This window comes from Halichoerus grypus, chromosome 13, assembly GCF_964656455.1.
Source record: "Halichoerus grypus chromosome 13, mHalGry1.hap1.1, whole genome shotgun sequence".
In the NCBI taxonomy this organism is placed as follows: domain Eukaryota; kingdom Metazoa; phylum Chordata; class Mammalia; order Carnivora; family Phocidae; genus Halichoerus; species Halichoerus grypus.
Window position 1 is genome coordinate 76,180,567 of NC_135724.1, and position 15,275 is coordinate 76,195,841.

Below are 15,275 nucleotides of genomic sequence, written 5' to 3' on the forward strand. Positions count from 1 at the left end.
ATAGACAAGCAAAGAAACTGAGGAAAACAGAAAGGGAGAAGGTGAATGAGAGAAAAAGAAAGAGACAGGCCAGCTCCACACTTGGCGGCAAGGAAACTGGTGTATGTAAGCATCTCCTGTTTGCCAGGTGCTCCTACCACACAGTACATGGTCGCTCATGTCAACTTCATCATGATCCTTCACCGTGACACGTGATTGACTCCATCTGACAAATAAGCACCTGAGTCCTCGAGAAGGTCACAACCTAGCTGAGGTCACTTAGCCAGGAAGTGACGGGACAGGGTAGATTCAACACCAGGTCTGAGTCCAGAGCCAAAACCCATCCCATCTCCGGAATTGGATGGCTGTCTCCATGCTGTGACTGGGTAGATGCCCCCTGGTGCTTTGACAGCCCCTCGTTACCAACAGGCCACAATGACTAGAAGTCCATCATCAGGGTCACCCTTTTGGTAAAGGCATTGGGCATCTAGAAGGTCATTACTTGCATGTAGGTATGTTATATGAAAGGAGTGCTACTGTTAAATTTTTAACCCGTTGAATAACACAGGATTTACTCATTTCGTTTGCCAGCTGATTTACTCTCCCCTGCGCAGAGAAAAGTCCTGAGATAATAGGATGTAGACCTTGCAATCTGAGATTATGATGGTGGGAAGTCTCTCTCTCTCTTTTTTAAGATTCCCCCCCACCTAAGAAGAAATACCATGACGAGAAGAGCATGATGAGAAGAGCAGCTTGCAGATGAAAACTATCCCCCATCGCATTTTTGATACTCATATTACAGATGAGGAAACTGACGCTCAGGGAGACAGTGACTTGCTCAAAATCATACACTTGGTCTACCTTTTGTCCAGGCTTATGCTCTGTTACCATAGGACACCCGTGTCCTCGATTCTGGTGTCAGGGTGGACCCCTTGCTACCCACGGCTGCCCAGGGGAAAAATCCTAGCATTGTGCAGAGATGTGTGCCCACAATTCTGTCTACATGTTGCCACTTGATAAATCAGCTCTTAGGCAATTAAAATTGTTTAGGAGACAAAGGTTAGATCCTGTCCTCACCTCTTTCTGCTGGCTAAGAAGGGCAAGTTATTTAACCTCTCTGAGCCTTATTTTCCTGTTCTGAGGAGAAGAGATAAGAATAAGAGACAGGCCAGCTCCACACTTGGCGGCTGTGTGGGATGATTGACCCAAGTGGATAATGATATCCCTATGACATGAGGGGATGCAATAACACTTATTTCATAGGGCTAGAAACAAGTTCCCACGATCTGATGAACTAAAGCATTGAGCCCAGTTCAGACTGTGAGGAAAACACTCAGCTTCATTCTCAAAAATTTGGTGTTGTGAGAGAGCAGCATGTTAGGAGTCCTCGATTTTGATCCCTCCTCTGATGACTTGCTGTGTAATCCTAGGTAAGTCATCAGCCTCTCTGGGACTCTTTTTCCCTGTCTGTCCATCCACCTATCCATCCATCTATCTATCCATCCATCCATCCCATCCATCCACTCACCCACGGCACTCACTCATCCATCTTTCTACAAATACTGTTTGAGCATCTGCTATTTATTGAGTAGATATTAGGTGCCAAACTCTTACCAGTTGCTATGGGTGCAGAAGACTCCATCCTTTGCTCTCTAGGGCTGAGAGTTTGGTGAAGTCTGGAAACATGAGTGCCAAATCCTTTCCAGGACTGATGTTCTCTGACAAGGGGGAGTGTAGCAGAATGGTTAAAGCAGGCTTTGAAACCTGACAGATCTGAATTTGAATTGTTTCTCTCCTGCTGGCAGCTGTGTGAGATTGAACAACTGACTTAACTTCTCTGAAACCGTTTCAATGAAGACCTGTGACTTAGATTAAATGAGACAATTATTAGAAAGCACTTAGGATAGTACACATAGCATACAGTAAGCTCTCCATCCATCTGTCCATCCATTCATCCACCCATCCTAACAACAAATATTTTTAAAGCATTTTTTTAAAGATTTTATTTATTTATTTGAGAGAGAGAGTGAGAGAGCATGAGAGGGGGGAGGGTCAGAGGGAGAAGCAGACTCCTTGCTCAGCAGGAAGCCCGATGCGGGACTCGATCCTGGGATTCTGGGATCATGACCTGAGCTGAAGGCAGTCACTTAACCAACTAAGCCACCCAGGCGCCCACAACAAGTATTTTTTTTGAGCATCTACCATGTGCCAGACACTGTTCTAGGCACCAAAGTTGCAGCAATTAACAAGATGAAGCTCTCTGGAGCTTACCTGATATAAGCTATATCTTATATCTTACCTGATATAAGCTATATTTATATCTTACCTGATATAAGCTATATTTACTGTCTATCAGTAAATTACTATTACTATCACCTATATATATAGGTGAGAGATGGACAGTAAATCCTTTAATAACTTAGAATTTCCAGAGCTCCAGGTCCTATGAGGAAGAAAAATGGGATGATTTGAGAGTAAAGGAGGCAAATTCTTTTTGAGTGATGGGGGATGGCCTCCCAAGACTAGAAGGCATATAAGCAGAGAAGTGATTGGTAAGAAGGAGGTATCAGGCCAAGATCTGGGGAAGAGCATGGTCCAGGCAGAGGACACAGAAAGCACAGGCTCTGGGGCTGAAATAGGGTTTTTGCAATAAATGGTAGCCATTGTCAGGATGTTTCTCTGATGTCATTTCTCTGTCCACACAGATCACTGTGTACCAGGGCTTGATTTTGAGATCGCTAGGAAGTGTATACTCAGTCTTGTCTCTCTCCATTAACTACAATGTCAAGGGTTTCAGTTCTTATCCACACTCCTGCCCCGCCCAGCACCACATTTCACCCCCAGGAACACTTGCTGTTAGGAAGGTCTTTGCTAGGGTGGAAGGGGGGTGAGGGGATATAACTTCCGTCTTGGAGTAAAAATGAAATACAAAAAGAGATATCTTGAAAGAGAGGGAGAGAGTTTGAAACAACAAAACAGCAATAGTAGTAGCCCAGGAGACAAATCCATCCTGGGTCTTTGAAGGGCAGGCAGAGCATCTAACCAGCATCTCATCCGGTGTTCTCAACCAGGTCTTCCTAACTTTCCATGAGCCCATGCAGCCCCCCGTGTGGAGCGATGAGGTGGTCACATCCCTCTGGCCAGATGCTAACGAGGGAATGGTCAGCTGTGACTCAGCCACCCTCATCCAGTGTGTCCACATTACCTAGAAAGAAGCAATTATGCCTCTTGGGTTTCTTGGAAATGCTCGATCGTCTATACCAGCAGCAGAGATTCGACAGGGAGACAATGCCTTTATTTCAAACTGAAAGTTTACAGAATACAAAGTGAGCCTGCAAAATGGATTTGCGTTCTCTAGAAGCTTGTCTGGCCAGATGAGAAGGAAAACCAGTGTACTTTGGAAACGTGAAGGAAGCTAAAAGAGAGGGACAAACATGTAGGATTTAATAAGACCCCACAGTCAAGTTCCAGCAAACCCAGCTGGGAGACCTCCCTGGGTTTATGCTTTTGGGCCTCAAAGGTGAGGGAAAAAAATCAATTAAAGATACTGTGTGTATTTATATACTCTGTTGGCATTATAAACTGTAACACGTACCTTTTTCAGACCTTGAAGAACAGCCTAATTCTGCAAAGAGGCACACACCTACGGACTCTTCTAAGACTTCCGTGTTTGGTGACCTGAGGAGCACCTGTGTCCTCGGGAATCAGCAGGTGTATTTGGCCTCAGACGTGCCTGAGTTTCCTCCTCAAAGTGTCACCTTCAAACGTCAGTTTTCTTGTCTGTATCAGGCGAGGAATATCAGTGATGATTTCCTAGGGTTTCTGTAATGGCAAGAGAGAGGATGCACGGTCAGTGCTGAACTGAGTGCCCATCCTGCAGTAGGCGCTCAATAAAAGGGAGTAATTATATTGTAGCCTACAGACTGTAAGGGAGAAACACAGCCCGAATATCACACAAACAGCTTTTCTCTATAGGATTTCTTTTTTTTTTTTTTAAAGATTTTATTTTGTTTATTTGACAGAGAGAGACAGCGAGAGAGGGAACACAAGCAGGGGGAGTGGGAGAGGGAGAAGCAGGCTTCCCGCCGAGCAGGGAGCCCGATGCGGGGCTCGATCCCAGGACCCTGGGATCATGACCTGAGCCAAAGGCAGACGCTTAATGACTGAGCCACCCAGGCACCCCTCTAGTAGGATTTCTTAAGTGTCTTTATGTATGTCTAGACCCAGAAGAAAGTCCAGCTGGGGTTAAGGGTACAGAAGGGGTAAAACTCCTAAGCCCATCAGGGGACTCGGCCAATCTAACACATTTTCCATGTGACTCACCTCACTCAAAGTGAACCTAGGGCGCACCGTTCTGTTTAACTGCAGACAAAGAGATCCTCCAGCCCTTTGCCTTCCACGCCAACGTTACCACGCTCTTCCATACGCAGTACCGAAAAGGTCCCTGCTATCGGGCATCCTGCCTTTCTTCCCAGCTTCCTGCCCAAAGCCCAGCCTTTGTCCCCAGGAAGTCAGAGGAGGGTGGGGAGAGAAGAAGACTAATGTCTGAGGCTCAGAGGGTCTGAGTTTTTCCATTACCCCACGCTGTTCTCCAGAAGGAAGCACCACCCAGCAGCAGCAAGAACAGAGGCCAAGAAATTTCCCCTCAGAGATCGCGGATGGGCTTGAGTTGAGGAGTACAAGGAACAGCGGGTGGGAGCTGGAGATCCAGGAGGCCTCCTCACTAACCCTTGTGTGAGGTCTGTAGGTCCCTTGTCTTCTCTGATCCTTACTTCACCCACATGAAAAAGGAAAATGATTACAAAAAGTGATCTTTCAAACCTTCCCAGTGCTTAAATTCGTTCATTCTGCAGTGTTAAAAAGACCACATTCAACTGAGTAAATGTTACGATTTAATTGGCTTTAGGAAGCATTTCCTGAATCAGGCAGCATCCCATCCAAGGAGTAGAAAGGAGCTCTGAGGAGTTGTATAAAAGATTTTATAGGAAGGAAGGTGTGGCGAGGAAGACATCAGCAAAAGACAAGAAAGGATTGTTCTAGCCAAGGTTACTTTCCCTGAGAGGGAATCTGCAGGGGGTGTTATCCTGCAGATGACCTCATCTTCCTTGGGGTGATACGGAGAGCCTCAGTGACAGATTACCTCCAGGGACTGCCCAGAAAGTTCCTGACTACATTTCTAGGGGAGGTACCACCTGCAGCTAGGTTAGGTATTAAGCCCAGGGACTTGGCCTGCGTGACTCCAGCTTGGGCCTGTGGTTTTCTTTTTTAAACAGTGGTATCAGCTTCAACGCCCAAAAGATGCCAGGTTCGACCGGAGCTCTCCAGGTGAAAATCAAAGCTGATGTTTTAAAGCACCTGCTTAGAGTTTACCATTTGAGATCTCATTTAATGCGTATAGCCACCATAGGAGGCTGTATTATTATAACTCAAACTCCTACCTTAGCCTACAGGGTCCCTCAGATCCAGCCCCTCTTCCTCTCTGACCTCGTGGTTCCTTCAGGAAGCTCCAGCTGCAAACATTTCTTTTTTTAAAAATTTAAATTCAAATAATTAACATATAGTGTATTATTAGTTTCAGAGGTAGAGGTCAGTGATTCATCAGTCTTAGGTAACACCCAGTGCTCATTCCATCATGTGCCCTCCTTAATGCTCATCACCGAGTTACCCCATCCCTCCACCCCTCCCCTCCAGCAACCCTCAGTTTGTTTCCTGTGAATAAGAGACTCTTATGGTTCGTCTCCCTCTCTGATTTCGTTTTGTTTTATTTTTCCCTCCTTTCCCCTATGATCCTCTGCTTTGTTTCTTAAATTCCACATATGAGTGAGATGATATGGTAATTGTCTTTCTCTGATCGACGTATTACCCTCTAGTTCCATCCATGTCATTGCAAATGGCGAGATTTCATTTTTTTTGATGGCTGAGTAGTATTCCACTGTATATATCTCCTAACCCAAATGTGCCTCTCAGGCTTCGGCTCTCGCTGTCCTGCTGCCTGGAAGCCTCTTCCTCCTGGTAGACACATAGCTGGCTCTTTGTCATCCTTCTGTGGTCGGGTAGAATGGCACATCCTCAGGGAGCACTTGCCCAGTTTTAAATTCTCCTTAGCAAGTAGCACTACCTAAAACCATCTTTCTTATTTACTGATGTGTTTACAGGTGTATTATCTGTGTTCTCCCACTAGATTCTAAACTCCATGAGTACAAGAACTTTTTTAGCACAAAGCACATAGGGAGGTTTTCAACGAAGTCTCATTTAATACTGAATGAATGAATGAATGAATGAACATCCACTTTGCAGGTGAGTTTTTTTTTTTTAAGTTCATTAGCTTTAATTAGTACAAAATTATAAACAGAATTTGGGCTAAAGTAGTAAATTAGTAAAAGTAGCAAGACTTGCTTATTTATACAATCTTGGCTCTGAATACCTATTTCAGGTGATAAGGTCTTTCTGTCTCCTGATGTAGGAAGGGTATCTTTCCTATTGGAGATTTATTTTCTGCTATCTGGAGATAAAGAGGGTCAGAGTGTTCTTCCTACACTGGCTGTTTCTTAAATAAGTTTAATTCAAAATAACAGGACAAAGTGGCATATTTTGGGGTGGCCTGTCCTGGGCCCCTAGAGTTCCCTAGAAACTTCCCTAGAGACTTCACATACTAAAGTCTGAGCTGGTCGATTGTTCTGTCTCATGGAACCAGTCTCTTAGTGTTGACAATAGGTCAGTTCTATTAAACCCCTTTCAGGAGGTAGTGATGCATGTGTGTTCCCAAAGTTAGGCTTACGGTTCAGTCAGGTATTAAGAGGCATTTTGAGAGAGATTTCAAATCCTGGAGAGATCAGGGAGGGGAAAAAGATAGATGTTTCAATTCTGCTTCCAAAGGTACAATTTATCAAATTGCTGTGAGTCATATATTTTTTTTTTACAGGTAAGTCCAAACTTTATTTAAAACTACATCTTAAATTTAACGATACCAGGGCGCCTGGGTGGCTCAGTTGGTTAAGCGACTGCCTTCAGCTCAGGTCATGATCCTGGAGTCCCGGGATCGAGTCCCGCATCGGGCTCCCTGCTTGGCAGGGAGTCTGCTTCTCCCTCTGACCCTCCTCCCTCTCATGCTCTCTGTCTCTCATTCTCTCTCTCTCTCAAATAAATAAATAAAATCTTTAAAAAAAAAATTTAACGATACCAAACGTCACAAGGGGAGGAAAAAAAAAATGAAGACAAAAAAAAAGAAAAAAAAGGAAAGAAAGAAGAAAAACAAACAACCCCACAGTGTATCAAGGCTTCAATCTGTCCAGAATTCAGTTTCTGATGTTTTAAACTGCCAGGGGCAGAAATTAGCACACCTATCAAGAATGCAGTGTCCAACGAATTTACATTTTTATACAGATCGAAACAGATGTTTATTTAGTGCCATGTTCATACATGCATTGACTATGTAAAGTGAGTTAGATGAGCCTCTGAAGACATCTCCTACGCTGTTTCAGGTTCCTTTAGTGTCTGAGAATTCCCAGCTAATTCTTCAACCTGCATTTCACATAGTGTTTCACCAGATAAATAGTTTTTCTGTTCTTCTTCTACCATTTTCTTTCTTAGATCTGCCTCTGAATATATTGTCAGTTTAAGTGGTAAATCTTCAACTTTCACAAAGTCTTCTTCATCAGATTTTTGACTTATGTTACCAGATTCTGCTTCATAGTCATTCACTGACACCAGAGATTCAGTATCAGGACTTCCAGCCAGAGAGCTCTCAGGAGTTTCCTGAGCAGATTTAACTTCTTTGACTGTAGGCACCAAGGTTTCAATTTCAGTTAAAGGTAAAGGCAAAGGGTTAGGCTGTTTAGATGAATCAATGGTAGTGAGAGAGTCCTTCTGGACAGCGCTATTTAAAGGTTGCTCGTTTTCCAAGATATTGAGGTAACAGGGTTTCACAGGAGTGCTATCTTGGTCATTTTTACTAGTAGTGGGTTCTTGTTCTGATGAGACATTTTTGCTTTCTCCTGATTTTTCAAAGTCATGTTGTAGTACCTGATCATTGTGTTCAGTTTCTTCCATAGCTTCGGTGTTAGCCTGAAGTGAAGTCTGGACGTCCACAGGTCCCTCTTCAAATTCTTCTTTTTCTTCATCCTCATTCTCATCTTCTCCACTTCCATAATTAGTCAAAGCCTGAGTTTCAGCTCTGGACTAGTTAATAGACACCGGACATTCCTCACTTTCTTCATCTTCCTCTTGATCAGAAACATCCGATCTCACTTTTTTTTTTAAGATTATATAAGTATTTATTACAAATAAACTGTCGTTTCACATCTCTCAAAAATGGATCCTGTTTTTACATGTAGATTCAGCTTCTGAATGTACAAGAAATGGTGATGTACTCAGTTCAACCATGCAAAGCTCATACGTGTGTCACTAAGTACTTTAAAAATAGAATGGTCTCCTTTTGGACAAATCTGTTTAGAGTCAGGATTAGTAAAACAGTATGAAACTAATGAAATACCTTGATAGAAATTAGGAAGTGATCTGTACTGATGGTTTTGGGCATGTCAAGGGGCGAGGGACAAAAGGTACGGTCTTCCCTTAAAATCTGCCAGGAGATAAGAGACTCTGGAACAGGAGGTGGTGGGAGCCACTGGGGGTCCAGAGGAGGTGGGTCTGGTCAGTTGCTCTCCATTTCAGGCTTAGAGCACCACAGAGGAACTTTCTGCCAAGGAGAGATCTTATTTTTTTATTTTTATTTTTTTTTAGGGTCCACCTCCACCACTCCATGGCTGATAGCCCCATGTGGCAGAACTGGGCTCAAACCTAGGACGGTCTGACCTCCAGTTCAAGTTTATAACCATTTAGCCACACCGCCTCTCGGATCCAGGAACAGGTGATGCTTCCCAGCAGTGAGACTCTAAACCAGCGGGGGTTCCCAGCCGGAGACATGATCTAAGTGCCAATGTCTGAACGTCTGTGAGCATTTCGAGTCATTTGGAGAAAAGGCAACGTTAACAGCACCATTATGGCCTGCTGTTCTCCATCCCATCACTGCCATCCCCACCTATTAAAATAATGGTATGAAAAATAAACAGCCTTTATGGACAATTTTATACAATGTGTGCATTGTTTGTTTCTCTCACCGTTACCATGGCAGTGATGTTCTCCTGATAACTTCTGAGTTTCTACATGATGGAAGGGAATGAAATAAAGTTGCTTGGGAGAAAATTGCCAAACAAAGGCTTTTCCTTCTCTGGGGGCTGCACCCCCCCCACCCCAGCGCTCTACTGCAGTTGCACCCTGAATTCTTACACACAGAATAAAGGCTGCCTTGTAATCTACAAACTTCCATGGCTCCCCAGTGCCTGGAATGGGAAAGCCAGGGGTCTCCGCGGGGCTCTAAGTCCCCTGCTATGTGGCTCCTGCACTTTATCCTGTCACGTACACCTGGCTGTAGGGTTTAATCCCCTTCCTCCTATGTCCCTCCCCTGCTTGATGTTTCACACCTCTATGCATTTGCTCATGCTGCTCCAGCTTACCAGGGCCACACATCTTCCTTCCATATCTCTGCCAGGCCACTACTACTCATTTTTTCAAGTTGAAGTTTGGTGTGACACAGCAACCCCCCTACTTTCCCTCCCATCCCCCAATCTGGGTGAGATCCCTTTCCTCCCTGCTCCCAGGGCCCCTTCAAGCCTAGCATTTCTCCATGGTACAGTTACCCAGACACCAAGCTATTCGAGGGCAGGCACAATGCTTTACTCAGTGTCTAGCACTGTGCCAGGAACACAGTTGATGCTCTGCAACTTTTTGTTGACCCCAGTTAGGAAAAAAAAAAATCAGATGATCTGAGAGGCTGCCTAAGGGTATGATGTCTAACTGTAGCTCATGTTTTGGGAATAAATGGAAGGGGGCTTACATCAAAACCCCGGGCCAAAGCAATGCTTCTCAACCTTGGCTACACCTTGGAATCACCTGGAAGGTTTTAGAAATTCCTGTGCTGCCAGGATGCAATCCAAGTTAATGATATCAGACTCTCTGGGAGTGAGCCCAGGCATATGTTTTCTTTGAAGTTCCCCAGGGGACCCCAGTGCGGAGGTGGGGCTGAGAGCCCCTGGCTCAAGGTTCCCACGCACAACCCTAACCACACAATGTGTGGGACGAGGGTCTCTTGGGGGCTGAGGCCAAGGACTCAGAGCCGGGACTGAACCAAGATCCACTCACAATGTGTTTGGCAGGCGGCTTAGGTGCTTTCTGTGTATCTCAACATAATTCTAACCTTAGCCTATCATGTCATCATCCTGAGACTGAGGTTCAGAGGATGGTGGGATTGGCTGTGTTTGCATGTCCAGGATTAGACCCCAGGTCTGTCTCTATCCAGAACCCATGCCCTTGAGCATTTGTGGAACATAGGTAAGTGGGGCAGCAGCTCAGAATGGGAGATGTGAGAAGCACCCTGCCCACCGGGACAAAAGTCACTGCACAGGAGTTCCATCTGTCTCAAGCTCAGCTTGTGCCATTCCCCCCCTCTCGGTGCCCTGTTTCCTCCCCACACCCCCAAGTTCTTCCAGAGCAGTGACTGGGTGGCAGATGCAGTAGGACCAGCCAGCAGCTGAGTGGGGGAGGGGGGCCTGGGGATTGCAAACCCTGAGAAGCCAAAGCTTCAGTAGTTTCCAGGACTTGAAAGGAGGAGGGGCTTTGCCAGTGGCCCCAGGGTGATGATTCAGGATGGGAAGGTGAGTGCTGACACTGCCCACACCCTCCAATCTACCCTGGCATCCAAATATCTTCTCTGAACTTGTTTTCCAGCTGATGTTTACTGTGCACTTTTTAAGCGTGGGGTCCCATCCCCACAACAGCCCTATAAACCAAGTCACCTGCAAAATGGAATTTGGGAACGAGAACAAGAGAACACACGATTCTTTTTTCCAGATTTTGCACAAATCTTAGTGAAGTCTTCCCTGACTAATGGGCTTAAAATTGCAACCCCTCTTTATCCTGCCCCCCCTACGCTGCATGCTCCTGACCTCCTGTCCTGCTTCATTTCTTCCCACAGCACCCCTGAGCATCTGAGTACTCTGTATTTTCATTTATGTGTTATTTACCTCTGCCTCCTCCGACTGGGATATCAGGCTCATGAGGGCAGGTATTTGGTCTGTTTCGTTCACTCTTGTATCCCTAGCACTTAGATGTGCATTTGCCCATAATTGATACAGTACCTTTGTTGAGTGAATAAGTCCACATTTTACTTATCCCCTGGGTTATGTTTTCTTAGCATGTCAAACATAAAATGTTTCCCAAACTTAGAATAATAGGACAATAGGTTCCAGCTTGGTATGCGGCACATGATAGAGGCTTTGTCAATATTGGATGGAATTCATGACTATGTATTACTTAGGGCTCTTTGATGAAAAGGGGCTGATGCTGGCTAAATTCAGCCAGGAAAATGTGGGAGGGCTTTGTTAGAAGGACAGGAGTATCTCACAGACCAAAGAAGAGCTGAAAAAGCAATTCTGAGGACAGGACCACAGGAGCTCTGAGGATCTAGGAAGCAGGGACCATCCCCCATCCCTTGAAGAGGCTGCACTTGGTATGAATCACTACCTACGTTAGATCACGTGGCCACCTCTTGGGCAGAGGAGGGGAAAGCCTTTTGGTTGACAAGCCCATCCAGTAAATGGTTCTCAATACAAAACTACAGTTCTGATACCAAAATAAAGATGAGTGTGGATTCTGGTTGGGGGAAAACAACAGATGTTCATGATAGTTGACATATCAATTCCACTGGGCACACCAGTATGTGTAGGGGGCTATGTGACTGTGAGTGAACCATGTGAGGACCCTGATGTTTCGGGATTTCTGTGTTTCTCCTCCAGCCATCTGAGCCATCTGAACAGTGAAGGACCAGATGCACGTTGCATTGAGGGGCATGAGCACCATGGCAAATCTCTAAACTCAGAAGTTCCAATTCCCTTCCAGTCTACCAAAATCCATTCTGGAAGAAAGTTCATCAGTTTGGGAATGGCCGATAGCCAACGAGCCCTTAGTGTATTCAGAACAAGGGGCACAAACTAAAAAGCAGACTTGATTGCAGAGAGCAATCACTGTAGCAATCAGCACAGGTTGAGTTATGCTGCTGTAACAAAGAGCCTTCAAAACCTCAACAGCTTCATGCAACAACTGTTTATTCTTCACTCATAAAAGTCCTGTGCAGCTTCAGCTGCTCTCTAGGACAGGTGTTCTCCCTGCAGTGGCTTGATGATCTAGGCCACTTCCATCGTGGGTTTTGCTAACTCTGCATGTGGTTTCCTGGTAAATAGAAGTGACATATTTCTGCTCACAGTCTGTTGGTCAGAAGGAGTCATGTGGCCTCACTCTAACTGCAAAGGAGGCTGGGAAATGCTGGTGAACACATGGGATATATGATGAGCTCCACTGTCTCTTTTACACATAGAGATGGCAGAAACACTTTTCAGCAATTAAGGTCATGACAGTGGGACATAGCCTTGTAGGAGGCAGCACAAAAAATCCTCTGAGTGAGGGCTGGTGATTAGAAGCATGAAGATCCTTCATTTTATATTCTATACATACCTGAGATATATTACCATGAAAACAAGCTGTCCAAGGGCCAGGACTTGTTATTAGAGATAGAGAATTAACATTACTCAAGTGACTAGCTCCATGTGAGGCATGATCCACATCCTTTATCCATCCCCAACATCCCCTTGAAAATTGTGTTCATTTTACAAATAAAGAAACAAACAGAAGAATATAATGACTTGTCTGAGGTTGCATATCTTATGAGTGGCACAGTTTGGAGGGCTACCAGAATCCAAAATCATGGTGCTTTCACTATACCAGGAAGCTCACCAGGGCCATGGAAGGCATTGCAAGTCTTCTCTTCATTGAATGATAATGGTAATGATGATGTTAATGGCAGTAAAGATGATGGTGATGATGATGGTAATGATGGTGGTGATCATGATGATGATGATGGTGGTGGTGAGGATGGTGATGGTGGTGATGGTGGTGATGATGGTGGTGGTGAGGATGGTGATGGTGGTGATGGTAGCAACTCCTAATTATTGAAGAATTACTTCATGTTGAAAAATGTGTACTCTCTCTAATCCTCCCATCACCCTATGAGATAGGCTCTACCATTATCCCCATTTCACAGATGAGGAAACTGAGGCTCAGAGAGGCAAAACAAAATTTGTTCAATATTGCATACCTAGTAATCAGCAGAATTAAAGTGTGAGCTCAGTGTTGCCTAGTTTCAAAGTCTTCCCCCCTAGGTGGGGAGAAGACTTCCACCCCACCATACAGAAGAGAGCAATTCATTTCAACTGATGGTTTTGTTTGCATGCCTCCTATCACCAAGTTTGACTAATCGTTTTTCTTTAAACCAGTCACTTCTTGTTTAGGCATTTCATAGATGGCTTCACTACTTGAATCTTTTTTTTTTAAACAGCTCTTAAAAGGGAATGAGAATTGCATGGCCTGCCCCACCTAGGATCCAGAAAAGAAACATGAATGCCCTGATTATGTTTCCCATAAACATATACATCCCCACCTCTCTGTCCTTAACAAAAGACAGATGCTAATTAGAATTTTTACTAGCACTTACAGGCTCAGTTTTAATTATACCAGATCTATCTGAATTTCCTGTAGCCCTCTGATTAACACGGGAGGAAAATCAATAAGCATACCAAAAAATTTGGATGTGTTATATGGCTAATTCCAATTTTATGTTATAATCATGTTTTAATGTGGGTCCTAATTACCATAATTAAGCTGCCTGTGACAGCGTTGGCTGGGACAGAAGCTGTTACTATTTCTTTTTTTTTTTTTTTTTAATTTTTTTATTGTGCTGTTACTATTTCTAAGATGACTTGTCAAAGGCTTTCCCCAGATTTCGGGTGCATTTTGCCATTTGGCTAGTTTGGGGTGTTATGGGGGGAGGGAACAGTGCGTGTGTGGGTGATAGTTCCTGGAAGCCCAACTGCCCAGAAAAGCCTTGGTTCTAAGGTTTCAGTTGGGCCAGGTGCCATGCCTGTGTCATTCATCCAGTATTTATTGAGCACTTACTATGTGCCAGGGCCTGTGATGGGCACTGGGAATACACATGAGAGTTTCCATTCCACTGGGGTGTGTTAGTCATCAAGTAACTGATGACATAAGGGGGACATACAAAATAATATGACAGCTATTATATACATGTAACGTGATGGAGAAACCTGAGAGCCTTCCCTGAAGAAGCAAATTCTTAGCTGAGATGTTAGAGTCTCAGGAGTTAAGTAGGCATGAGGTCATTAATAAGAGATCATTCCAGCCTAAGGAAACAGCATTTGCAGAGAGCTGGAACTGAAAAGTGGCCGATGTGGAGTGTGATGCAAAAGGGAGTGACTGGTGCAGGGTGACACTGGAACCCCATCAGGGACCAGAGCACGTGGGGTCTCATAGGCCCCTTCATGGTGCTCACTTCCAGCTCTAAGCCTCTGAGACTCTTCCCTCCCTCCCTCCTTCCTTCCTTCCTCTTTTAATTCCCTCTTTCTTTACTTTTCCCTCCCATCTATATGAAAAGCATTTATTCAACACTGACAATGTACCAGGACATAGACTTCTAGCTCTTGACGCCATTCAATGATCATTCATGCATTCATCCATTCACCTGTTCAAGATGCATTTCTATACCAGAAACTCAAATGTTAGATTTGTTAGGGTCTACCTTGAACTCTATCCATTTATTGAATATTATTCATTCAGCAACCCCCTGCAAAGTCTTACTGTGCTTTTTTTTTTTTTTTTTTAAGATTTTATTTATTTATTTGAGAGAGAGAGAGAAAGCCCAAGCAGGGGGAGGGGTAGAGGGAGAGGGACAAGCAGACTCCCCGCTGAGTGCAGAGCCTGACATGGGGCTTGACATGGTGTTTGACATGGGGTTTGATCCCAGAACGCTGAGATCATGACCTGAGCCAAAGTCAGATGCTTCACCAAATAAGCCACCCAGGTGCCCCAAGGCTTACTATGTTTTTTTAAGCACGTAGTATCCTATCCCTCTAGTTTGGTGTATTAAATATTTAGTCATTCATCCATTCAACAGCCATCCTGAGCATGGTGTCCCTCAGAAGCTGACCCTGAAGTAAGGGATTGAGTGTAAGTGGTTGATTTGGGAGGTGATCTTGGAAATATTAGTGATGGAGTGGAGAAATGAGAGAGGAAAAGGGAAGGACCCTTCACCACCCCCCAAAAAGTATGTTCTCGAACAAATGACCACCATGGGCAACTGGGGATCTATCTCACTGGGGACCTCTGGAAGACCC